The sequence below is a fragment of the Anser brachyrhynchus genome (genome assembly GCF_964034855.1).
Source record: "Anser brachyrhynchus genome assembly, chromosome: W".
NCBI classification, from domain to species: domain Eukaryota; kingdom Metazoa; phylum Chordata; class Aves; order Anseriformes; family Anatidae; genus Anser; species Anser brachyrhynchus.
The window spans coordinates 1,302,777-1,327,586 of record NC_137704.1 but is presented as its reverse complement, the minus strand read 5'-3'; the positions used below and the strand labels follow the sequence as shown (position 1 = coordinate 1,327,586).

The 24,810-nt window shown below is 52.2% G+C and overlaps 1 protein-coding gene across 2 annotated transcripts in view; it reads right to left on the bottom strand.

The window, feature by feature from the left end:
* The window catches only part of LOC308184669 (uncharacterized protein), a 271,042-nt gene extending 246,578 nt beyond the window's left edge, over positions 1–24,464 (bottom strand). The window contains exons 1-2 of one of the 2 annotated variants that reach the window (XR_013942778.1): positions 21,513–24,464; positions 21,266–21,336 (exon numbers count right to left, since the gene is read on the bottom strand). The gene's annotated coding sequence lies outside the window, so the exon portion shown is untranslated. Of the gene's footprint in view, positions 1–21,265 lie in introns of both variants that reach the window. The other variant, XR_013942779.1, reaches the window with a different exon arrangement.
* Between the last annotated feature and the right edge of the window lie 346 nt (positions 24,465–24,810).

Sequence of the window (24,810 nt, the reverse complement as noted above, 5' to 3'; positions counted from 1 at the left end):
GCACCACTGGGGATGCAGGGCAGTGAGTCCAGAGAGTGCACTGTCACCACTTGGGATGCACTGCAGTGAGTCCAGAGAGTGCACTGGCACCACTGGGGATGCAGTGCAGTGAGTCCAGAGAGTGCACTGGCACCACTGGGGATACACTGCAGTGAGTCCAGAGAGTGCACTGGTACCACTGGGGATGCACTGCAGTGAGTCCAGAGAGTGCACTGGCACCACTGGGGATGCAGTGCAGTGAGTCCAGAGAGTGCACTGGCACCACTGGGGATGCAGTGCAGTGAGTCCAGAGAGTGCACTGGCACCACTCGGGATGCAGGGCAGTGAGTCCAGAGAGTGCACTGGCACCACTGGGGATGCAGTGCAGTGAATCCAGAGAGTGCACTGGCACCTCAGGGGATGCAGTGCAGTGAGCCCATAGAGTGCACTGGCACCACTGGGGATGCAGTGCAATGAGTCCAGAGAGTGCACTGGCACCAAAGGGGATGCACTGCAGTGAGTCCAGAGAGTGAACTGGCACCTTGGGTATGTAGTGCAGTGAGTCCAGAGAGTGCACTGGCACCATGGGGATGCAGTGCAGTGAGTCCAGAGAGTGCACTGGCACCACTGGGGATGCAGTGCAGTGACTCCACAGAGTGCACTGGCACCACTGGGGATGCAGTGCAGTGAGTCCAGAGAGTGCACTGGCAACTTGGGTATGTAGTGCAGTGACTCCAGAGAGTGCACTGGCACCATGGGGATGCAGTGCAGTGAGTCCAGAGAGTGCACAGGCACCACTGGGGATGCAGCGCAGTGACTCCAGAGAGTGCGCTGGCACCACTGGGGATGCAGTGCAGTGAGTCCATAGAGTGCACTGGCACCACTGGGGATGCAGTGCGGTGACTCCAGAGAGTGCACTGGCACCACTGGGGATGCAGGGCAGTGAGTCCAGAGAGTGCACAGGCACGTTGGGTATGTAGTGCAGTGACTCCAGAGAGTGAACTGGCACCTTGGGTATGTAGTGCATTGAGTCCAGAGAGTGCACTGGCACCACTGGGGATGCAGGGCAGTGAGTCCAGAGAGTGCACTGGCACCTCAGGGGATGCAGGGCAGTGAGTCCAGAGAGTGCACTGGCGCCACTGGGGATGCAGTGCAGTGAGTCCAGAGCGTGCACTGGCACCACTGGGGATGCACTGCAGTGAGTCCAGAGAGTGCGCTGGCACCACTGGGGATGCAGGGCAGTGAGTCCAGAGAGTGCACTGGCACCACTGAGGATGCAGTGCAGTGAGTCCAGAGAGTGCACTGGCACCTCAGGGGATGCAGTGCAGTGAGCCCATAGAGTGCACTGGCACCACTGGGGATGCAGTGCAGTGAGTCCAGAGAGTGCACTGGCACCACTGGGGATGCAGTGCGGTGAGTCCAGAGAGTGCACTTGCAACACTTGGGATGCAGTGCAGTGAGTCCACAGAGTGCACTGGCACCACAGGGGATGCACTGCAGTGAGTCCAGAGAGTGCACTGGCACCACTGGGGATGCAGTGCAGTGAGTCCAGAGAGTGCACTGGCACCACTGGGGATGCAGTGCAGTGAGTCCAGAGAGTGAACTGGCACCTTGGGTATGTAGTGCATTGAGTCCAGAGAGTGCACTGGCACCATGGGGATGCAGGGCAGTGAGTCCAGAGAGTGCACTGGCACCACTGGAGATGCAGTGCAGTGACTCCACAGAGTGCACTGGCACCACTGGGGATGCAGTGCAATGAGTCCAGAGAGTGCACTGGCACCAAAGGGGATGCAGTGCAGTGAGTCCATAGAGTGCGCTGGCACCAGTGGGGATGCAGTGCAGTGAGTCCAGAGAGTTCGCTGGCACCACTGGGGATGCAGTGCAGGGAATCCAGAGAGTGCACTGGCACCACTGGTGATGCAGTGCATTGAGTCCAGAGAGTGCACTGGCACCACTGGGGATGCAGTGCAGTGAGTCCACAGAGTGCACTGGCACCACTGGGGATGCAGTGCAGTGAGTCCACAGAGTGCACTGGCACCACTGGGGATGCACTGCAGTGAGTCCAGAGAGTGCACTGGCACCACTGGGGATGCAGTGCAGTGAGTCCACAGAGTGCACTGGCAACACTGGGGATGCACTGCGGTGAGTCCAGAGAGTGCACTAGCACCACTGGGGATGCAGTGCAGTGAGTCCAGAGAGTGCACTGGCACCACTGGGGATGCAGTGCAGTGAGTCCAGAGAGTGCGCTGGCACCACTGGGGATGCAGTGCAGTGAGTCCAGAGAGTTCGCTGGCACCACTGGGGATGCAGGGCAGTGAGTCCAGAGAGTGCACTGTCACCACTTGGGATGCACTGCAGTGAGTCCAGAGAGTGCACTGGCACCACTGGGGATGCAGTGCAGTGAGTCCAGAGAGTGCACTGGCACCACTGGGGATACACTGCAGTGAGTCCAGAGAGTGCACTGGCACCACTGGGGATGCACTGCAGTGAGTCCAGAGAGTGCACTGGAACCACTGGGGATGCAGTGCAGTGAGATCAGAGAGTGCACTGGCACCACTGGGGATGCAGTGCAGTGAGTCCAGAGAGTGCACTGGCACCACTCGGGATGCAGGGCAGTGAGTCCAGCGAGTGCACTGGCACCTTGAGTATGTAGTGCAGTGAGTCCAGAGAGTGCGCTGGCACCATGGGGATGCAGTGCAGTGAGTCCAGAGAGTGCACTGGCACCACTGGGGATGCAGTGCAGTGAGTCCAGAGAGTGCACTGGCACCACCGGGGATGCAGTGCAGTGAGTCCAGAGAGTGCACTGGCAACTTGGGTATGTAGTGCAGTGACTCCAGAGAGTGCACTGGCACCATGGGGATGCAGTGCAGTGAGTCCAGAGAGTGCACTGGCACCACTGGGGATGCAGCGCAGTGACTCCAGAGAGTGCGCTGGCACCACTGGGGATGCAGTGCAGTGAGTCCATAGAGTGCACTGGCACCACTGGTGATGCAGTGCGGTGACTCCAGAGAGTGCACTGGCACCACTGGAGATGCAGTGCAGTGACTCCACAGAGTGCACTGGCACCACTGGGGATGCAGGGCAGTGAGTCCAGAGAGTGCACAGGCACGTTGGGTATGTAGTGCAGTGACTCCAGAGAGTGAACTGGCACCTTGGGTATGTAGTGCATTGAGTCCAGAGAGTGCACTGGCACCATGGGGATGCAGGGCAGTGAGTCCAGAGAGTGCACTGGCACCTCAGGGGATGCAGGGCAGTGAGTCCAGAGAGTGCACTGGCGCCACTGGGGATGCAGTGCAGTGAGTCCAGAGCGTGCACTGGCACCACTGGGGATGCAGTGCAGTGAGTCCAGAGAGTGCACTGGCACCTCAGGGGATGCAGTGCAGTGAGCCCATAGAGTGCACTGGCACCACTGGGGATGCAGTGCAGTGAGTCCAGAGAGTGCACTGGCACCACTGGGGATGCAGTGCAGTGAGTCCAGAGAGTGCACTGGCACCACAGGGGATGCACTGCAGTGAGTCCAGAGAGTGCACTGGCACCACTGGGGATGCAGTGCAGTGAGTCCAGAGAGTGCACTGGCACCACTGGGGATGCAGTGCAGTGAGTCCAGAGAGTGAACTGGCACCACTGGGGATGCAGTGCGGTGAGTCCAGAGAGTGCACTTGCAACACTTGGGATGCAGTGCAGTGAGTCCACAGAGTGCACTGGCACCACAGGGGATGCACTGCAGTGAGTCCAGAGAGTGCACTGGCACCACTGGGGATGCAGTGCAGTGAGTCCAGAGAGTGCACTGGCACCACTGGGGATGCAGTGCAGTGAGTCCAGAGAGTGAACTGGCACCACTGGGGATGCAGTGCAGTGAGTCCAGAGAGTGAACTGGCACCACTGGGGATGCAGTGCAGTGAGTCCAGAGAGTGCACTGGCACCACTGAGGACGCACTGCAGTGAGTCCAGAGAGTGCACTGGCACCACTGGGGATGCACTGCAGTGAGTCCAGAGAGTGCACTGGCACCTCAGGGGATGCAGTGCAGTGAGCCCATAGAGTGCACTGGCACCACTGGGGATGCAGTGCAGTGAGTCCAGAGAGTGCACTGGCACCACTGGGGATGCAGTGCAGTGAGTCCACAGAGTGCACTGGCACCACAGGGGATGCACTGCAGTGAGTCCAGAGAGTGCACTGGCACCACTGGGGATGCAGTGCAGTGAGTCCAGAGAGTGAACTGGCACCACTGGGGATGCAGTGCGGTGAGTCCAGAGAGTGCACTTGCAACACTTGGGATGCAGTGCAGTGAGTCCACAGAGTGCACTGGCACCACAGGGGATGCACTGCAGTGAGTCCAGAGAGTGCACTGGCACCACTGGGGATGCAGTGCATTGAGTCCAGTGAGTGCACTAGCACCACTGGGGATGCAGTGCAGTGAGTCCACAGAGTGCACTGGCACCACTGGGGATGCAGTGCAGTGAGTCCACAGAGTGCACTGGCACCACTGGGGATGCACTGCAGTGAGTCCAGAGAGTGCACTGGCACCACTGGGGATGCACTGCAGTGAGTCCAGAGAGTGCGCTGGCACCACTGGGGTGCAGTGCAGTGAGTCCAGAGAGTTCGCTGGCACCACTGGGGATGCAGGGCAGTGAGTCCAGGGAGTGCACTGTCACCACTTGGGATGCACTGCAGTGAGTCCAGAGAGTGCACTGGCACCACTGGGGATGCAGTGCAGTGAATCCAGAGAGTGCACTGGCACCTCAGGGGATGCAGTGCAGTGAGCCCATAGAGTGCACTGGCACCACTGGGGATGCAGTGCAATGAGTCCAGAGAGTGCACTGGCACCAAAGGGGATGCACTGCAGTGAGTCCAGAGAGTGAACTGGCACCTTGGGTATGTAGTGCAGTGAGTCCAGAGAGTGCACTGGCACCATGGGGATGCAGTGCAGTGAGTCCAGAGAGTGCACTGGCACCACTGGGGATGCAGTGCAGTGACTCCACAGAGTGCACTGGCACCACTGGGGATGCAGTGCAGTGAGTCCAGAGAGTGCACTGGCAACTTGGGTATGTAGTGCAGTGACTCCAGAGAGTGCACTGGCACCATGGGGATGCAGTGCAGTGAGTCCAGAGAGTGCACTGGCACCACTGGGGATGCAGTGCAGGGAATCCAGAGAGTGCACTGGCACCACTGGTGATGCAGTGCATTGAGTCCAGAGAGTGCGCTGGCACCACTGGGGATGCAGTGCAGTGAGTCCATAGAGTGCACTGGCACCACTGGGGATGCAGTGCGGTGACTCCAGAGAGTGCACTGGCACCACTGGGGATGCAGGGCAGTGAGTCCAGAGAGTGCACAGGCACGTTGAGTATGTAGTGCAGTGACTCCAGAGAGTGAACTGGCACCTTGGGTATGTAGTGCATTGAGTCCAGAGAGTGCACTGGCACCACTGGGGATGCAGGGCAGTGAGTCCAGAGAGTGCACTGGCACCTCAGGGGATGCAGGGCAGTGAGTCCAGAGAGTGCACTGGCGCCACTGGGGATGCAGTGCAGTGAGTCCAGAGCGTGCACTGGCACCACTGGGGATGCACTGCAGTGAGTCCAGAGAGTGCGCTGGCACCACTGGGGATGCAGTGCAGTGAGTCCATAGAGTGCACTGGCACCACTGAGGATGCAGTGCAGTGAGTCCAGAGAGTGCACTGGCACCTCAGGGGATGCAGTGCAGTGAGCCCATAGAGTGCACTGGCACCACTGGGGATGCAGTGCAGTGAGTCCAGAGAGTGCACTGGCACCACTGGGGATGCAGTGCGGTGAGTCCAGAGAGTGCACTTGCAACACTTGGGATGCAGTGCAGTGAGTCCACAGAGTGCACTGGCACCACAGGGGATGCACTGCAGTGAGTCCAGAGAGTGCACTGGCACCACTGGGGATGCAGTGCAGTGAGTCCAGAGAGTGCACTGGCACCACTGGGGATGCAGTGCAGTGAGTCCAGAGAGTGAACTGGCACCTTGGGTATGTAGTGCATTGAGTCCAGAGAGTGCACTGGCACCATGGGGATGCAGGGCAGTGAGTCCAGAGAGTGCACTGGCACCACTGGAGATGCAGTGCAGTGACTCCACAGAGTGCACTGGCACCACTGGGGATGCAGTGCAATGAGTCCAGAGAGTGCACTGGCACCAAAGGGGATGCAGTGCAGTGAGTCCATAGAGTGCGCTGGCACCAGTGGGGATGCAGTGCAGTGAGTCCAGAGAGTGCGCTGGCACCACTGGGGATGCAGTGCAGGGAATCCAGAGAGTGCACTGGCACCACTGGTGATGCAGTGCATTGAGTCCAGAGAGTGCACTGGCACCACTGGGGATGCAGTGCAGTGAGTCCACAGAGTGCACTGGCACCACTGGGGATGCAGTGCAGTGAGTCCACAGAGTGCACTGGCACCACTGGGGATGCACTGCAGTGAGTCCAGAGAGTGCACTGGCACCACTGGGGATGCAGTGCAGTGAGTCCACAGAGTGCACTGGCAACACTGGGGATGCACTGCAGTGAGTCCAGAGAGTGCACTAGCACCACTGGGGATGCAGTGCAGTGAGTCCAGAGAGTGCACTGGCACCACTGGGGATGCAGTGCAGTGACTCCAGAGAGTGCGCTGGCACCACTGGGGATGCAGTGCAGTGAGTCCAGAGAGTTCGCTGGCACCACTGGGGATGCAGGGCAGTGAGTCCAGAGAGTGCACTGTCACCACTTGGGATGCACTGCAGTGAGTCCAGAGAGTGCACTGGCACCACTGGGGATGCAGTGCAGTGAGTCCAGAGAGTGCACTGGCACCACTGGGGATACACTGCAGTGAGTCCAGAGAGTGCACTGGTACCACTGGGGATGCACTGCAGTGAGTCCAGAGAGTGCACTGGAACCACTGGGGATGCAGTGCAGTGAGATCAGAGAGTGCACTGGCACCACTGGGGATGCAGTGCAGTGAGTCCAGAGAGTGCACTGGCACCACTCGGGATGCAGGGCAGTGAGTCCAGCGAGTGCACTGGCACCTTGAGTATGTAGTGCAGTGAGTCCAGAGAGTGCGCTGGCACCATGGGGATGCAGTGCAGTGAGTCCAGAGAGTGCACTGGCACCACTGGGGATGCAGTGCAGTGACTCCACAGAGTGCACTGGCACCACCGGGGATGCAGTGCAGTGAGTCCAGAGAGTGCACTGGCAACTTGGGTATGTAGTGCAGTGACTCCAGAGAGTGCACTGGCACCATGGGGATGCAGTGCAGTGAGTCCAGAGAGTGCACTGGCACCACTGGGGATGCAGCGCAGTGACTCCAGAGAGTGCGCTGGCACCACTGGGGATGCAGTGCAGTGAGTCCATAGAGTGCACTGGCACCACTGGTGATGCAGTGCGGTGACTCCAGAGAGTGCACTGGCACCACTGGAGATGCAGTGCAGTGACTCCACAGAGTGCACTGGCACCACTGGGGATGCAGGGCAGTGAGTCCAGAGAGTGCACAGGCACGTTGGGTATGTAGTGCAGTGACTCCAGAGAGTGAACTGGCACCTTGGGTATGTAGTGCATTGAGTCCAGAGAGTGCACTGGCACCATGGGGATGCAGGGCAGTGAGTCCAGAGAGTGCACTGGCACCTCAGGGGATGCAGGGCAGTGAGTCCAGAGAGTGCACTGGCGCCACTGGGGATGCAGTGCAGTGAGTCCAGAGCGTGCACTGGCACCACTGGGGATGCACTGCAGTGAGTCCAGAGAGTGCACTGGCACCACTGAGGATGCAGTGCAGTGAGTCCAGAGAGTGCACTGGCACCTCAGGGGATGCAGTGCAGTGAGCCCATAGAGTGCACTGGCACCACTGGGGATGCAGTGCAGTGAGTCCAGAGAGTGCACTGGCACCACTGGGGATGCAGTGCAGTGAGTCCACAGAGTGCACTGGCACCACAGGGGATGCACTGCAGTGAGTCCAGAGAGTGCACTGGCACCACTGGGGATGCAGTGCAGTGAGTCCAGAGAGTGCACTGGCACCACTGGGGATGCAGTGCAGTGAGTCCAGAGAGTGAACTGGCACCACTGGGGATGCAGTGCAGTGAGTCCAGAGAGTGAACTGGCACCACTGGGGATGCAGTGCAGTGAGTCCAGAGAGTGCACTGGCACCACTGAGGACGCACTGCAGTGAGTCCAGAGAGTGCACTGGCACCACTGGGGATGCACTGCAGTGAGTCCAGAGAGTGCACTGGCACCACTGGAGATGCAGTGCAGTGACTCCACAGAGTGCACTGGCACCACTGGGGATGCAGGGCAGTGAGTCCAGAGAGTGCACTGGCACCACTGGGGATGCAGTGCAGTGAGTCCATAGAGTGCACTGGCACTACTTGGGATGCAGTGCAGTGAGTCCAGAGAGTGCACTGGCACCACTGGGGATGCAGTGCAGGGAATCCAGAGAGTGCACTGGCACCACTGGTGATGCAGTGCATTGAGTCCAGAGAGTGCACTAGCACCACTGGGGATGCAGTGCAGTGAGTCCACAGAGTGCACTGGCACCACTGGGGATGCACTGCAGTGAGTCCAGAGAGTGCACTGGCACCACTGGGGATGCACTGCAGTGAGTCCAGAGAGTGCACTAGCACCACTGGGGGTGCAGTGCAGTGAGTCCAGAGAGTGCACTGGCACCACTGGGGATGCAGTGCAGTGACTCCAGAGAGTGCGCTGGCACCACTGGGGTGCAGTGCAGTGAGTCCAGAGAGTTCGCTGGCACCACTGGGGATGCAGGGCAGTGAGTCCAGGGAGTGCACTGTCACCACTTGGGATGCACTGCAGTGAGTCCAGAGAGTGCACTGGCACCACTGGGGATGCAGTGCAGTGAGTCCAGAGAGTGCACTGGCACCACTGGGGATACACTGCAGTGAGTCCAGAGAGTGCACTGGTACCACTGGGGATGCACTGCAGTGAGTCCAGAGAGTGCACTGGAACCACTGGGGATGCAGTGCAGTGAGATCAGAGAGTGCACTGGCACCACTGGTGATGCAGTGCAGTGAGTCCAGAGAGTGCACTGGCACCACTCGGGATGCAGGGCAGTGAGTCCAGCGAGTGCACTGGCACCACTGGGGATGCAGTGCAATGAGTCCAGAGAGTGCACTGGCACCAAAGGGGATGCACTGCAGTGAGTCCAGAGAGTGAACTGGCACCTTGGGTATGTAGTGCAGTGAGTCCAGAGAGTGCACTGGCACCACTGGGGATGCAGTGCAGTGACTCCACAGAGTGCACTGGCACCACTGGGGATGCAGTGCAGTGAGTCCAGAGAGTGCACTGGCAACTTGGGTATGTAGTGCAGTGACTCCAGAGAGTGCACTGGCACCATGGGGATGCAGTGCAGTGAGTCCAGAGAGTGCACTGGCACCACTGGGGATGCAGCGCAGTGACTCCAGAGAGTGCGCTGGCACCACTGGGGATGCAGTGCAGTGAGTCCATAGAGTGCACTGGCACCACTGGGGATGCAGTGCGGTGACTCCAGAGAGTGCACTGGCACCACTGGAGATGCAGTGCAGTGACTCCACAGAGTGCACTGGCACCACTGGGGATGCAGGGCAGTGAGTCCAGAGAGTGCACAGGCACGTTGGGTATGTAGTGCAGTGACTCCAGAGAGTGAACTGGCACCTTGGGTATGTAGTGCATTGAGTCCAGAGAGTGCACTGGCACCATGGGGATGCAGGGCAGTGAGTCCAGAGAGTGCACTGGCACCTCAGGGGATGCAGGGCAGTGAGTCCAGAGAGTGCACTGGCGCCACTGGGGATGCAGTGCAGTGAGTCCAGAGCGTGCACTGGCACCACTTGGGATGCAGTGCAGTGAGTCCACAGAGTGCACTGGCACCACAGGGGATGCAGTGCAGTGAGTCCATAGAGTGCACTGGCACCACTGGGGATGCAGTGCAGTGAGTCCAGAGAGTGCACTGGCACCACTGAGGATGCAGTGCAGTGAGTCCAGAGAGTGCACTGGCACCTCATGGGATGCAGTGCAGTGAGCCCATAGAGTGCACTGGCACCACTGGGGATGCAGTGCAGTGAGTCCAGAGAGTGCACTGGCACCACTGGGGATGCAGTGCAGTGAGTCCAGAGAGTGAACTGGCACCTTGGGTATGTAGTGCATTGAGTCCAGAGAGTGCACTGGCACCATGGGGATGCAGGGCAGTGAGTCCAGAGAGTGCGCTGGCACCACTGGGGATGAAGTGCAGTGAGTCCAGAGAGTGCACTGGCACCACTGAGGACGCACTGCAGTGAGTCCAGAGAGTGCACTGGCACCACTGGGGATGCACTGCAGTGAGTCCAGAGAGTGCACTGGCACCACTGGAGATGCAGTGCAGTGACTCCACAGAGTGCACTGGCACCACTGGGGATGCAGGGCAGTGAGTCCAGAGAGTGCACTGGCACCACTGGGGATGCAGTGCAGTGAGTCCATAGAGTGCACTGGCACTACTTGGGATGCAGTGCAGTGAGTCCAGAGAGTGCACTGGCACCACTGGGGATGCAGTGCAGGGAATCCAGAGAGTGCACTGGCACCACTGGTGATGCAGTGCATTGAGTCCAGAGAGTGCACTGGCACCACTGGGGATGCAGTGCAGTGAGTCCACAGAGTGCACTGGCACCACTGGGGATGCACTGCATTGAGTCCAGAGAGTGCACTGGCACCACTGGGGATGCAGTGCAGTGAATCCAGAGAGTGCACTGGCAACACTGGGGATGCACTGCAGTGAGTCCAGAGAGTGCACTAGCACCACTGGGGATGCAGTGCAGTGAGTCCAGAGAGTGCACTGGCACCACTGGGGATGCAGTGCAGTGAGTCCAGAGAGTGCACTGGCACCTCAGGGGATGCAGTGCAGTGAGCCCATAGAGTGCACTGGCACCACTGGGGATGCAGTGCAGTGAGTCCAGAGAGTGCACTGGCACCACTGGGGATGCAGTGCAGTGAGTCCAGAGAGTGAACTGGCACCTTGGGTATGTAGTGCATTGAGTCCAGAGAGTGCACTGGCACCATGGGGATGCAGGGCAGTGAGTCCACAGAGTGCGCTGGCACCACTGGGGATGAAGTGCAGTGAGTCCAGAGAGTGCACTGGCACCACTGAGGACGCACTGCAGTGAGTCCAGAGAGTGCACTGGCACCACTGGGGATGCACTGCAGTGAGTCCAGAGAGTGCACTGGCACCACTGGAGATGCAGTGCAGTGACTCCACAGAGTGCACTGGCACCACTGGGGATGCAGGGCAGTGAGTCCAGAGAGTGCACTGGCACCACTGGGGATGCAGTGCAGTGAGTCCATAGAGTGCACTGGCACTACTTGGGATGCAGTGCAGTGAGTCCAGAGAGTGCACTGGCACCACTGGGGATGCAGTGCAGGGAATCCAGAGAGTGCACTGGCACCACTGGGGATGCAGTGCGGTGAGTCCAGAGAGTGCACTGGCACCACTGGGGATGCAGTGCAGTGAGTCCACAGAGTGCACTGGCACCACTGGGGATGCACTGCATTGAGTCCAGAGAGTGCACTGGCACCACTGGGGATGCAGTGCAGTGAGTCCAGAGAGTGCACTGGCAACACTGGGGATGCACTGCAGTGAGTCCAGAGAGTGCACTAGCACCACTGGGGATGCAGTGCAGTGAGTCCAGAGAGTGCACTGGCACCACTGGGGATGCAGTGCAGTGAGTCCAGAGAGTGCGCTGGCACCACTGGGGATGCAGTGCAGTGAGTCCAGAGAGTGCACTGGCACCACTGGGGATACACTGCTGTGAGTCCAGAGAGTGCACTGGCACCGCTGGGAATGCACTGCAGTGAGTCCAGAGAGTGCACTGGCACCACTGGGGATGCAGTGCAGTGAGTCCAGAGAGTGCACTGGCACCACTGGGGATGCAGTGGAGTGAGTCCAGAGAGTGCACTGGCACCACTGGGGATGCAGTGCAGGGAATCCAGAGAGTGCACTGGCACCACTGGGGATGCAGTGCAGTGAGTCCAGAGAGTGCACTGGCACCACTGGGGATGCAGTGCAGTGAATCCAGAGAGTGCACTGTCACCGCTGGGGATTCACTGCAGTGACTCCAGAGAGTGCACTGTCACCGCTGGGGATTCACTGCAGTGACTCCAGAGAGTGCACTGGCACCGCTGGGGATTCACTGCAGTGAGTGCAGAGAGGGCACTGGCACCACTGGGAATGCACTGCAGTGAGTCCAGAGAGTGCACTGGCACCACTGGGGACTGTTTTGCAAAGAAAAGCGTTTTATTGTTGCTATTCACAGCTTCCATTATTCACAGGTTTTTGAATGCTAACATTGCTCAGGAAAAGATCTGATATTTGTAGGGGTACCGTCATTCCTAGTTATTTGTTTTTACATTGTCCTTGCATTTATTACCATATAATTTCAAGTCTACGTTTGTGGTTTAAGTTATAATAAGGAAAAAAGCAGTAGTTGAAGTAGTCAGGTTAAAGATTATAGATGGAGAGGAACTTGGCTTTAGATACTAAAAACAGGATGGCAGTTAGACTTGCCTTAGAAAAATTAAAATGGTTGACTAAACTTTTTTTCCCAAAACGTTGTGCTGACCAGCCAATTTGAATTTGGCGGTATTAAAGCTGTCTGCAATAAGTTTTTCTGTTTTGGATTGTAGCTAGTTCCTCTAGGTGCTCCCGCAGAATAGTATTTTTACTATACCTATATATACTTTATATATTTACTATACCTATATATACCTAATGCCTTTCTTAGAAACAAACAAAATCTCTTTTTAAATATAACTTTCTTGCAGTTGTTAATGATGGAATTGCTCCGCCACAAAGGATTCTTTTTCCACCTGAGAAGATACGTATGGATTGGCAAGAAACACAAAGTGTTGGAGTTGGCCTGTACAATCTTGGCAACACACGTTTTCTTAATGCTACTCTACAGTGTTTGACCTACACCCCCCCACTTGCCAATTACATGCTTTATCTTGAGCACAGCCAGTCATGTGAGTACTTTCTAACAGTATTTTAAATCTGTTGGATAGCTCTGAAGGTGAAAGAACAGCAGTGATTCTGTGAGAAAAAGTTACTTGCCTGATTTTACCTGTAGAAGCTGGCTTTGAGCATTGTATTAGCAGTGGGCTCAGAATAGCATATGGAGTGCGTTTAATGCACCATGTGTGTTTTTTGTTTGTTTTTTTAAAAGGATCTTTTCTTGCTTCATGGGAATAATGAAGTGCATTGGACAGGAATGCATTTAATGAACATTTGGCATTTGGGCTATTTGGGCTTCCTGCTGCTAGAAAGGCAATAAAATTTAGGATGTTGGCATCATAGGTCTTTAGTCTTCACAGCCTAGGTTCCATAATGCACTACAATAAATGGTCTGTTCGTTGTTGAACCAATTAAAAAAACAAACAAACAAAAAAAAAACCTAGAAAGCAATATGAGCTGTTATGAACATGACTAGATTTTTTTGTGGGACTGTATTAAAATCTAGACTGATTTTGTTCTAAATAAAATGTTGTACTATAAACTAAATGTTGTACTAAACGTGTATGCTTTTTAGGCTGGTACCTTTGTATCGATACCTAGAAATTTAACTGTTTTCTTCCTGTATATAGAAATTGTTTCAGTTAAGAATCCTGTTGAAAAAAGGAGGGCAGAAGTACTATTACATACATTACTTTAGTTTTTCCTTTCTCCCAAAGGACTCGTAGCTCTGTATCATGAAGCTCACCTGACAGCACTGTGCTGAAAATAACCCACATTCTCTTAATGCTGTATCATCAATGTCAAATATTCTTTCCTCATATATTTTGCAGCCTGTGGAGTTCACATTCCTGTCAGCCTTCACAAACGTGACTTTGCAGTAGTCTTTTAGATTTCTCATCACAAAATGCACTTGAACACAAGCTTAATGGATATTTTTATTCTATAAAGTTGTGTGAAATGAAATGTTACGAGACTGTTGGGACAAGGAGAGTGGATACTGTATCTATAGTTTAAATGTTACTTATATGTTTGTTTGTAGTTATGTCTGTTTCGCTAGACTGGGATGCTTTCTTCTTTCACTCTTCAGGTCGTGAACAAGATTTTTGCATGATGTGCACGATGGAGACTCACATTAACCAGGCCCTGCGTTGCACTGTTGATGCTATCGAGCCTACGCGTGTTATCAATAACCTCAGTCGTAAGTGGCTTCAGATGTGTTTCTTTTTCAGTATCTTGTAATCTTCAAATAATTATTTGATGTGTATAAATGGTTTTAACACTATAAAGAAGAGAGATTTTAGAAATACGAGAATTATTTCATTTTTAAATGAGGTAAATACTATCATCTTCTTATTTAGGAATAGGACAACATTTCCATTTTGGCAGTCAAGAAGACGCACACGAGTTCTTGCGCTATACTGTCGATGCTATGCAGGAAGCGTGCTTGAATGGAAGCACCAAGTCAGCATAAACAAATTCACTTTTATACGTTCTCTAGCACCTTGTAGTCCTTTATTTACTATCAAAACTGAAAGTCTACGTCATCCTTGGTTTTCATAAAACTCTTTGAAGAGTTAACTGTGTGCCTTAAATCTTCTGAGGTCTGATTATAATTTATTTCCAGATTGGACAGATCTTCTCAAGCTACCACCATCATTCATCAAATATTTGGAGGATTTCTAAGATCAAGAGGTACTTTTAAAAATATTCCTGTCCTTAGAACTGATCTGTGTCTTTTGTCGGTAGTAAAGCAGTCTGCAGCTTGTCTAAAGTAGTATCTATCGACAACTTGAATTTGGACAGTTAGTCTCCTCCACGTATTGTTAAGCATTTATATTTTGCTTCCACTGAAGTGCTTGAATTGCAAAGCAGTTTCGGATACATATGAGGCATTTCTTGATATCACTTTGGATATAAAGGTAGGATGTTTTGTAAATATAATTCATGATGTTTAAGTACATGTATAACTTTCTAAATTAAACTTGTTTAACTTAAAAAACCAAACCACATACAATGTTAAAATATAAGAGCTTAAGAGAGCAGATGGAAGCATCTGCCTCGAGGGCAGGTGAGTTGGCAGAGTAAGGGAGCAGATGAGAGTACCTGTCCTAGCTGTGCTGTGGCTTTGGATGCTGCCGCGGCCTATGCTTTTCTTTTTCTTTCGCAGGTGCCTTGCACAGACTCAGAGGGGCCAAGCTGCACTCTGAAGAGCAGCACGAGAAGGGCAGGCTGGTCGTGAGTGGGGTTGGAGCGGAATGGCCAAGTTGCGCAAGGTGACTGCGAAGGGTATCCATTTTGCTTTTCAGGTGTCATGGCAGGCTCTACACAGAAGTGGCTGAGGATTTGAGAAGAGGTTACAGAGCATCAAGGAGCAGCACGTGCAGTGACGGTTTCCAAACGGTATGGTTGCTTTCTCTTCTGTTCATCAGGTGCCACAGGCAAGGTGGGCTGTGACGTTAGTCTTTAGAATCGGAGCTAAGCAGGTCACTAGAATGCCACAGGGCATCTGAGAAGGGTGTTTTAACAGAAAAAGCTTGTCTGGCATGGCAGTGCCTGATGGCAGCGTGTTTCCACAGGTGAAGAGGTGCCTGAAGCCCCATCCTGTCTAGCCTGCGCACACCTCGCTGAGAATGAAAGCCGCTTTCCAGTAATTCAGAAAGCCAAGTTACATCTCGGCCTCGAGCATCTGGGGCCTGTGCTTTTGGGCCTGTCTGTAGCATTTGGCACTTGCATTAATACTTTCTTGGCATATATTTAGGCTTTTGGGGCCAGTGTCTTGGGGGGGTGTGGAGCTGCTTGTACACCTTTGGGGCTTGCATCTGGGGGGGGGGGGGGGTTGGGAGTTGCTTGTACACCTTTGGGGACTGTGGCTGGGGGGGGGGGGGTCAGGGCCTGCATCTGGGGGGGTTGGAAGCTGCTCCTACAATGTAGGGATCTGTATCTGTGGGGGTTGGGAGCTGCTTGTACACAGTATGGGCTTGCGTTTGGGGGCAGGTGTTGGGAGCTGCTTGTACAATGTAGGGATCTGCATCTGGAGGGGGTTGGGAGCTGCTTGTACACCTTTGGGGCTTGCATCTGGAGGGGGTTGGGGCCTGCCTCTGGGGGGGTGGTTGTGAGCTGCTTGTATACTGTAGGGGCCTGCTTGTACACCTTTGGTGGGGCCTGCGTCTGGGGGGGGGGTGGGAGCTGCTTGTACACTGTTAGGGCCTGCCTTGCGGGGGGGGGTGGGAGCTGCTTTTACACTGTAGGGGTCTGGGTCTTGGGGGGTTGGGGCTGTTTGTACACCTTTGGGGTGTGCCTCTGGGGAGGGTGGGGAGTTGCTTGGACACCTTTGGGGCCTGTGTCTGGGGGGGGTTGGGGCCTGTGCTGGGGGGGTTGGGAGCTGCTTGTACACTCTAGGGTCTTCTGGCGGGCTTTGGAGCCTCCCTTTGAGGGGGACATTTGGGAGCTGGTTGTACACCTTTGGGGCCAGAGTCTGGGGCGTGGGGGCTGGGGCTGGGGCCTGCATCTGGGTGGGGTGGGGTCCAGTTCATGGGGGGGGGTTGGGAGCTGCTTGTGGACAGTTGGGGTCTGCATCCGGGTGTGGTTGGGGCCTGCTTGTAGACTTCTGCAGCCTGCGTCTGGTGTTTGGGGGCTTTTCTGTAGCGTTTGGGGCTTGCATTTTGGCTTTGGGATGTGTCTTGAGCTTCTGGGGCCTAGCTGTAGTGCTTGGGGCCTGCGTCTGGGGCTTTTCTGTAGCATTTTGGTCACGTGTTTGTGATTTGGGGTGTGTATCCAGGGTTTTGCCTTTTTTGTAGTTTTCAGCTATGTGTCAGTTTCTTTGTCAGTTGCCTGGGGTTAGGGGCAGTTTGGGGTTTGGATCATTAGTCAGTGTCATTAGCGTTGGGGGGTTGATATGAAGGGTTAGGGTTGTGGTTAGAGTTGTTAGGGTTAAAGGGAATAAGGATTTTAGGGTAAGGGGATCAAGGTTGTGGGAATAAAAATGTTTTTGCACAGAGTTACATCGTTTAGAGGGAAGGAAGGTGGTACTGAGATATGCTTGCAGTGATAAGAAAGCTTCACAGACAACCTTGTAAAATGCAGACAACCAGAATCCTTAGAGCAATTGGGTGGAAATCACGGTGTAAGAAACATTACCACCTCAAAGAGGAAAACAGTCAAGAAAAAAAGAAAATTGACTTGTAACAGGCCAGCAGCTGTGTATTTTCTGTGAAGAACCAGATAGATTGTGAACCTGGATTACCCGGTCAATTGGGAAACTGGGGAGGGTCCTGGTCACCGAGAGGGAAAAAAAAATTCCCGGCATGCTCTGGGAAAACAATATGGCCTCCCGGAAGTCCAGTGCCGGAAAACTACATCTCCCGGCATGCTCTGGGAAACCAATATGGCCTCCCGGAAGTCCAGTGCCGGAAAACTACAACTCCCGGCATTCCTCGGAATCCAAACATGGCCTCCCGGAAGTCCAGTGCACCCCTCCCAGAGTACTACATATCCCGGCATGCTCTGGGAAACCAATATGGCCTCCCGGAAGCCCAGTGCCGGAAGACTACATCTCTCGGCATGCTCTGGGAAAACAATATGGCCTCCCGGAAGTCCAGTGCCGGAAAACTACATCTCCCGGCATGCTCTGGGAAAACAACATGGCTTCCCGGAAGCCCAGTGCCGGAAGACTACATCTCCCAGCATGTTCTAGGAAAAAAACATGGCCTCCCGGAAGCCCAGTGTCCGAGAACTACATCTCCCGGCATGCCCTGGGAAAACAATATGGCCTCCCGGAAGTCCAGTGCCGGAAAACTACATCTCCCGGCATGCTCTGGGAAAACAACATGGCTTCCCGGAAGCCCAGTGCCCCCGAGTACTACATAGCCCGGCATGCTCTGGGAAACCAATATGGCGTCCCGGAAGCCCAGTGCCGGAAGACTACATCTCCCAGCATGTTCTAGGAAAAAAACATGGCCTCCCGGAAGCCCAGTGTCCGAGAACTACATCTCCCGGCATGCTCTGGGAAAACAATATGGCCTCCCGGAAGTCCAGTGCCGGAAAACTACATCTCCCGGCATGCTCTGGGAAAACAACATGGCCTCCCGGAAGCCCAGTGCCCTCGAGTACTACATACCCCGGCATGCTCTGGGAAACCAATATGGCCTCCCGGAAGCCCAGTGCCGGAAGACTACATCTCCCGGCATTCCCCGGACTCCCAATATGGCTGCCCGGTAAGCGGCTTCTCGAGAACTGCACCTCCCGACATGCTCTGGGAAGGCAACATGGCCTCCCGGAAACCCAGTTCCCAAGAACTACATTTCCCAGCACTCCCCGGAAAATTGAGCCTCGCAGTTTGCCGTAGGACGCCACGTTTTTTGCTCTGTTACATTCCCCGTTCCATTTTGTGTTTATGGAGGTTTTCCCGCCGTTTTGGGGTTTTCCCCTCAATTTCGGGTTTTCACCTCTCCATTTCAGGGTTCTTCCCCACAATTTTCGGTTCCTTTCCCTAATTTGGTGCTTCGCCCCCCCAGTTTTGGGGTTCCCCCTCCATTTTGGGGATTCCCCCCCCCCTTCCAATCCCCCCACAATTTTGGGGTCCCCCACCATCTTTTTTAGGCCTGCCACCCTAATATTAAGGTTCTTTCCCCCAATGTTGGGGTTCTCACCACATTTTTGAGGTTCCATCCCTTAATTTGGGGCTTCACTCCCCGACATCTGGGGCTTTAACCCCAATTTTGAGGGTCCCCCCGAATTTTGGGGACTCCTCCCCAGTTCTTGGGGGGTCCACATTCAATTCTGGAATTTCACGCTTCCATTTTAAGTGTTCTTCCCCCCAATTTGGGGGTTCACCCACCCAATCTTGGGGGTTCCTCCCCTAATTTGGGGGGACCTGACCACTTTTGGGGGTCCCCCCCAATTTTAGAGTCCCCCACCCTCCTTTTTTCGGGTTTCCCCCAATATTAATAGTTCTTCTGCCCAATTTTGGGGGACCCCACAACTTTGAGGTTCCTTCCCCTAACTTGGGGCTTCAACCCTTCAATTTTGGGGGTCTCCCACCCTCTTAATTTGGCCTTCCGCCCTAATATTAGGCCTAACCCCTAACCCTACGGCACCCACGCATCTAACCCTAACCCCCACCCCAAAAAACTCTAGAAACCCTAACCCTAAAAACCCTTTCAGCCCTAACCCAATAAAATTTACCACACTAAAGCCCTGAAGACCTACGCCTAAAACCCCTAACCCTAAAAATTAAGACCCTCTAAACCCTAACCCAAAAAATTAAGACTCTCAAGGCCCTAACCCTGGAGCCCCTAACCTTAAAAACAAACAAAAATTGAGACCTTAAACCCCTAACCCTAAATACCTTACCATAAATAAAACCCTATGACCCTAACCCCTAAAAACCCTATCTACACTAAAACCCCAAAAAACTTTAAAACCTTAACACACTAACCCCCAGACCCTAACCCTTTAACTCCAACCCTAACAACCTTAAAATCCTAACCCTAAACCCTGGAAACCCTAACCCTGAAACCCAACCCTAGTGCCTTAGCCCTGAAACCTTAAAACCCTAACACCTTGTTAAAAACACTCTGTAACTAATAACATAGGCTCAGGCAAGGATCTCAGTGAGGTAGCATTTTTATTCACGAGTGCAATGGCAGGTGTCCCACAAGCCACGTACTAGTTCCATAACACAGTTTATATAAATTTTTTTTTCCCTCTCGGTGACCAGGACCCTCCCCAGTTTCCCAATTGACCGGGTAATCCAGGTTCACAATCTATCTGGTTCTTCACAGAAAATACACAGCTGCTGGCCTGTTACAAGTCAATTTTCTTTTTTTCTTGACTGTTTTCCTCTTTGAGGTGGTAATGTTTCTTACACCGTGATTTCCACCCAATTGCTCTAAGGATTCTGGTTGTCTGCATTTTACAAGGTTGTCTGTGAAGCTTTCTTATCACTGCAAGCATATCTCAGTACCACCTTCCTTCCCTCTAAACGATGTAACTCTGTGCAAAAACATTTTTATTCCCACAACCTTGATCCCCTTACCCTAAAATCCTTATTCCCTTTAACCCTAACAACTCTAACCACAACCCTAACCCTTCATATCAACCCCCCAACGCTAATGACACTGACTAATGATCCAAACCCCAAACTGCCCCTAACCCCAGGCAACTGACAAAGAAACTGACACATAGCTGAAAACTACAAAAAAGGCAAAACCCTGGATACACACCCCAAATCACAAACACGTGACCAAAATGCTACAGAAAAGCCCCAGACGCAGGCCCCAAGCACTACAGCTAGGCCCCAGAAGCTCAAGACACATCCCAAAGCCAAAATGCAAGCCCCAAACGCTACAGAAAAGCCCCCAAACACCAGACGCAGGCTGCAGAAGTCTACAAGCAGGCCCCAACCACACCCGGATGCAGACCCCAACTGTCCACAAGCAGCTCCCAACCCCCCCCCATGAACTGGACCCCACCCCACCCAGATGCAGGCCCCAGCCCCAGCCCCCACGCCCCAGACTCTGGCCCCAAAGGTGTACAACCAGCTCCCAAATGTCCCCCTCAAAGGGAGGCTCCAAAGCCCGCCAGAAGACCCTAGAGTGTACAAGCAGCTCCCAACCCCCCCAGCACAGGCCCCAACCCCCCCCAGACACAGGCCCCAAAGGTGTCCAAGCAACTCCCCACCCTCCCCAGAGGCACACCCCAAAGGTGTACAAACAGCCCCAACCCCCCAAGACCCAGACCCCTACAGTGTAAAAGCAGCTCCCACCCCCCCCCGCAAGGCAGGCCCTAACAGTGTACAAGCAGCTCCCACCCCCCCCCCAGACGCAGGCCCCACCAAAGGTGTACAAGCAGGCCCCTACAGTATACAAGCAGCTCACAACCACCCCCCCAGAGGCAGGCCCCAACCCCCTCCAGATGCAAGCCCCAAAGGTGTACAAGCAGCTCCCAACCCCCTCCAGATGCAGATCCCTACATTGTACAAGCAGCTCCCAACACCTGCCCCCAAACGCAAGCCCATACTGTGTACAAGCAGCTCCCAACCCCCACAGATACAGATCCCTACATTGTAGGAGCAGCTTCCAACCCCCCCAGATGCAGGCCCTGACCCCCCCCCCCCCAGCCACAGTCCCCAAAGGTGTACAAGCAACTCCCAACCCCCCCCCCCCCCCCAGATGCAAGCCCCAAAGGTGTACAAGCAGCTCCACACCCCCCCAAGACACTGGCCCCAAAAGCCTAAATATATGCCAAGAAAGTATTAATGCAAGTGCCAAATGCTACAGACAGGCCCAAAAGCACAGGCCCCAGATGCTCGAGGCCGAGATGTAACTTGGCTTTCTGAATTACTGGAAAGCGGCTTTCATTCTCAGCGAGGTGTGCGCAGGCTAGACAGGATGGGGCTTCAGGCACCTCTTCACCTGTGGAAACACGCTGCCATCAGGCACTGCCATGCCAGACAAGCTTTTTCTGTTAAAACACCCTTCTCAGATGCCCTGTGGCATTCTAGTGACCTGCTTAGCTCCGATTCTAAAGACTAACGTCACAGCCCACCTTGCCTGTGGCACCTGATGAACAGAAGAGAAAGCAACCATACCGTTTGGAAACCGTCACTGCACGTGCTGCTCCTTGATGCTCTGTAACCTCTTCTCAAATCCTCAGCCACTTCTGTGTAGAGCCTGCCATGACACCTGAAAAGCAAAATGGATACCCTTCGCAGTCACCTTGCGCAACTTGGCCATTCCGCTCCAACCCCACTCACGACCAGCCTGCCCTTCTCGTGCTGCTCTTCAGAGTGCAGCTTGGCCCCTCTGAGTCTGTGCAAGGCACCTGCGAAAGAAAAAGAAAAGCATAGGCCGCGGCAGCATCCAAAGCCACAGCACAGCTAGGACAGGTACTCTCATCTGCTCCCTTACTCTGCCAACTCACCTGCCCTCGAGGCAGATGCTTCCATCTGCTCTCTTAAGCTCTTATATTTTAACATTGTATGTGGTTTGGTTTTTTAAGTTAAACAAGTTTAATTTAGAAAGTTATACATGTACTTAAACATCATGAATTATATTTACAAAACATCCTACCTTTATATCCAAAGTGATATCAAGAAATGCCTCATATGTATCCGAAACTGCTTTGCAATTCAAGCACTTCAGTGGAAGCAAAATATAAATGCTTAACAATACGTGGAGGAGACTAACTGTCCAAATTCAAGTTGTCGATAGATACTACTTTAGACAAGCTGCAGACTGCTTTACTACCGACAAAAGACACAGATCAGTTCTAAGGACAGGAATATTTTTAAAAGTACCTCTTGATCTTAGAAATCCTCCAAATATTTGATGAATGATGGTGGTAGCTTGAGAAGATCTGTCCAATCTGGAAATAAATTATAATCAGACCTCAGAAGATTTAAGGCACACAGTTAACTCTTCAAAGAGTTTTATGAAAACCAAGGATGACGTAGACTTTCAGTTTTGATAGTAAATAAAGGACTACAAGGTGCTAGAGAACGTATAAAAGTGAATTTGTTTATGCTGACTTGGTGCTTCCATTCAAGCACGCTTCCTGCATAGCATCGACAGTATAGCGCAAGAACTCGTGTGCGTCTTCTTGACTGCCAAAATGGAAATGTTGTCCTATTCCTAAATAAGAAGATGATAGTATTTACCTCATTTAAAAATGAAATAATTCTCGTATTTCTAAAATCTCTCTTCTTTATAGTGTTAAAACCATTTATACACATCAAATAATTATTTGAAGATTACAAGATACTGAAAAAGAAACACATCTGAAGCCACTTACGACTGAGGTTATTGATAACACGCGTAGGCTCGATAGCATCAACAGTGCAACGCAGGGCCTGGTTAATGTGAGTCTCCATCGTGCACATCATGCAAAAATCTTGTTCACGACCTGAAGAGTGAAAGAAGAAAGCATCCCAGTCTAGCGAAACAGACATAACTACAAACAAACATATAAGTAACATTTAAACTATAGATACAGTATCCACTCTCCTTGTCCCAACAGTCTCGTAACATTTCATTTCACACAACTTTATAGAATAAAAATATCCATTAAGCTTGTGTTCAAGTGCATTTTGTGATGAGAAATCTAAAAGACTACTGCAAAGTCACGTTTGTGAAGGCTGACAGGAATGTGAACTCCACAGGCTGCAAAATATATGAGGAAAGAATATTTGACATTGATGATACAGCATTAAGAGAATGTGGGTTATTTTCAGCACAGTGCTGTCAGGTGAGCTTCATGATACAGAGCTACGAGTCCTTTGGGAGAAAGGAAAAACTAAAGTAATGTATGTAATAGTACTTCTGCCCTCCTTTTTTCAACAGGATTCTTAACTGAAACAATTTCTATATACAGGAAGAAAACAGTTAAATTTCTAGGTATCGATACAAAGGTACCAGCCTAAAAAGCATACACGTTTAGTACAACATTTAGTTTATAGTACAACATTTTATTTAGAACAAAATCAGTCTAGATTTTAATACAGTCCCACAAAAAAATCTAGTCATGTTCATAACAGCTCATATTGCTTTCTAGGTTTTTTTTTTGTTTGTTTGTTTTTTTAATTGGTTCAACAACGAACAGACCATTTATTGTAGTGCATTATGGAACCTAGGCTGTGAAGACTAAAGACCTATGATGCCAACATCCTAAATTTTATTGCCTTTCTAGCAGCAGGAAGCCCAAATAGCCCAAATGCCAAATGTTCATTAAATGCATTCCTGTCCAATGCACTTCATTATTCCCATGAAGCAAGAAAAGATCCTTTTAAAAAAACAAACAAAAAACACACATGGTGCATTAAACGCACTCCATATGCTATTCTGAGCCCACTGCTAATACAATGCTCAAAGCCAGCTTCTACAGGTAAAATCAGGCAAGTAACTTTTTCTCACAGAATCACTGCTGTTCTTTCACCTTCAGAGCTATCCAACAGATTTAAAATACTGTTAGAAAGTACTCACATGACTGGCTGTGCTCAAGATAAAGCATGTAATTGGCAAGTGGGGGGGTGTAGGTCAAACACTGTAGAGTAGCATTAAGAAAACGTGTGTTGCCAAGATTGTACAGGCCAACTCCAACACTTTGTGTTTCTTGCCAATCCATACGTATCTTCTCAGGTGGAAAAAGAATCCTTTGTGGCGGAGCAATTCCATCATTAACAACTGCAAGAAAGTTATATTTAAAAAGAGATTTTGTTTGTTTCTAAGAAAGGCATTAGGTATATATAGGTATAGTAAATATATAAAGTATATATAGGTATAGTAAAAATACTATTCTGCGGGAGCACCTAGAGGAACTAGCTACAATCCAAAACAGAAAAACTTATTGCAGACAGCTTTAATACCGCCAAATTCAAATTGGCTGGTCAGCACAACGTTTTGGGAAAAAAAGTTTAGTCAACCATTTTAATTTTTCTAAGGCAAGTCTAACTGCCATCCTGTTTTTAGTATCTAAAGCCAAGTTCCTCTCCATCTATAATCTTTAACCTGACTACTTCAACTACTGCTTTTTTCCTTATTATAACTTAAACCACAAACGTAGACTTGAAATTATATGGTAATAAATGCAAGGACAATGTAAAAACAAATAACTAGGAATGACGGTACCCCTACAAATATCAGATCTTTTCCTGAGCAATGTTAGCATTCAAAAACCTGTGAATAATGGAAGCTGTGAATAGCAACAATAAAACGCTTTTCTTTGCAAAACAGTCCCCAGTGGTGCCAGTGCACTCTCTGGACTCACTGCAGTGCATTCCCAGTGGTGCCAGTGCCCTCTCTGCACTCACTGCAGTGAATCCCCAGCGGTGCCAGTGCACTCTCTGGAGTCACTGCAGTGAATCCCCAGCGGTGACAGTGCACTCTCTGGAG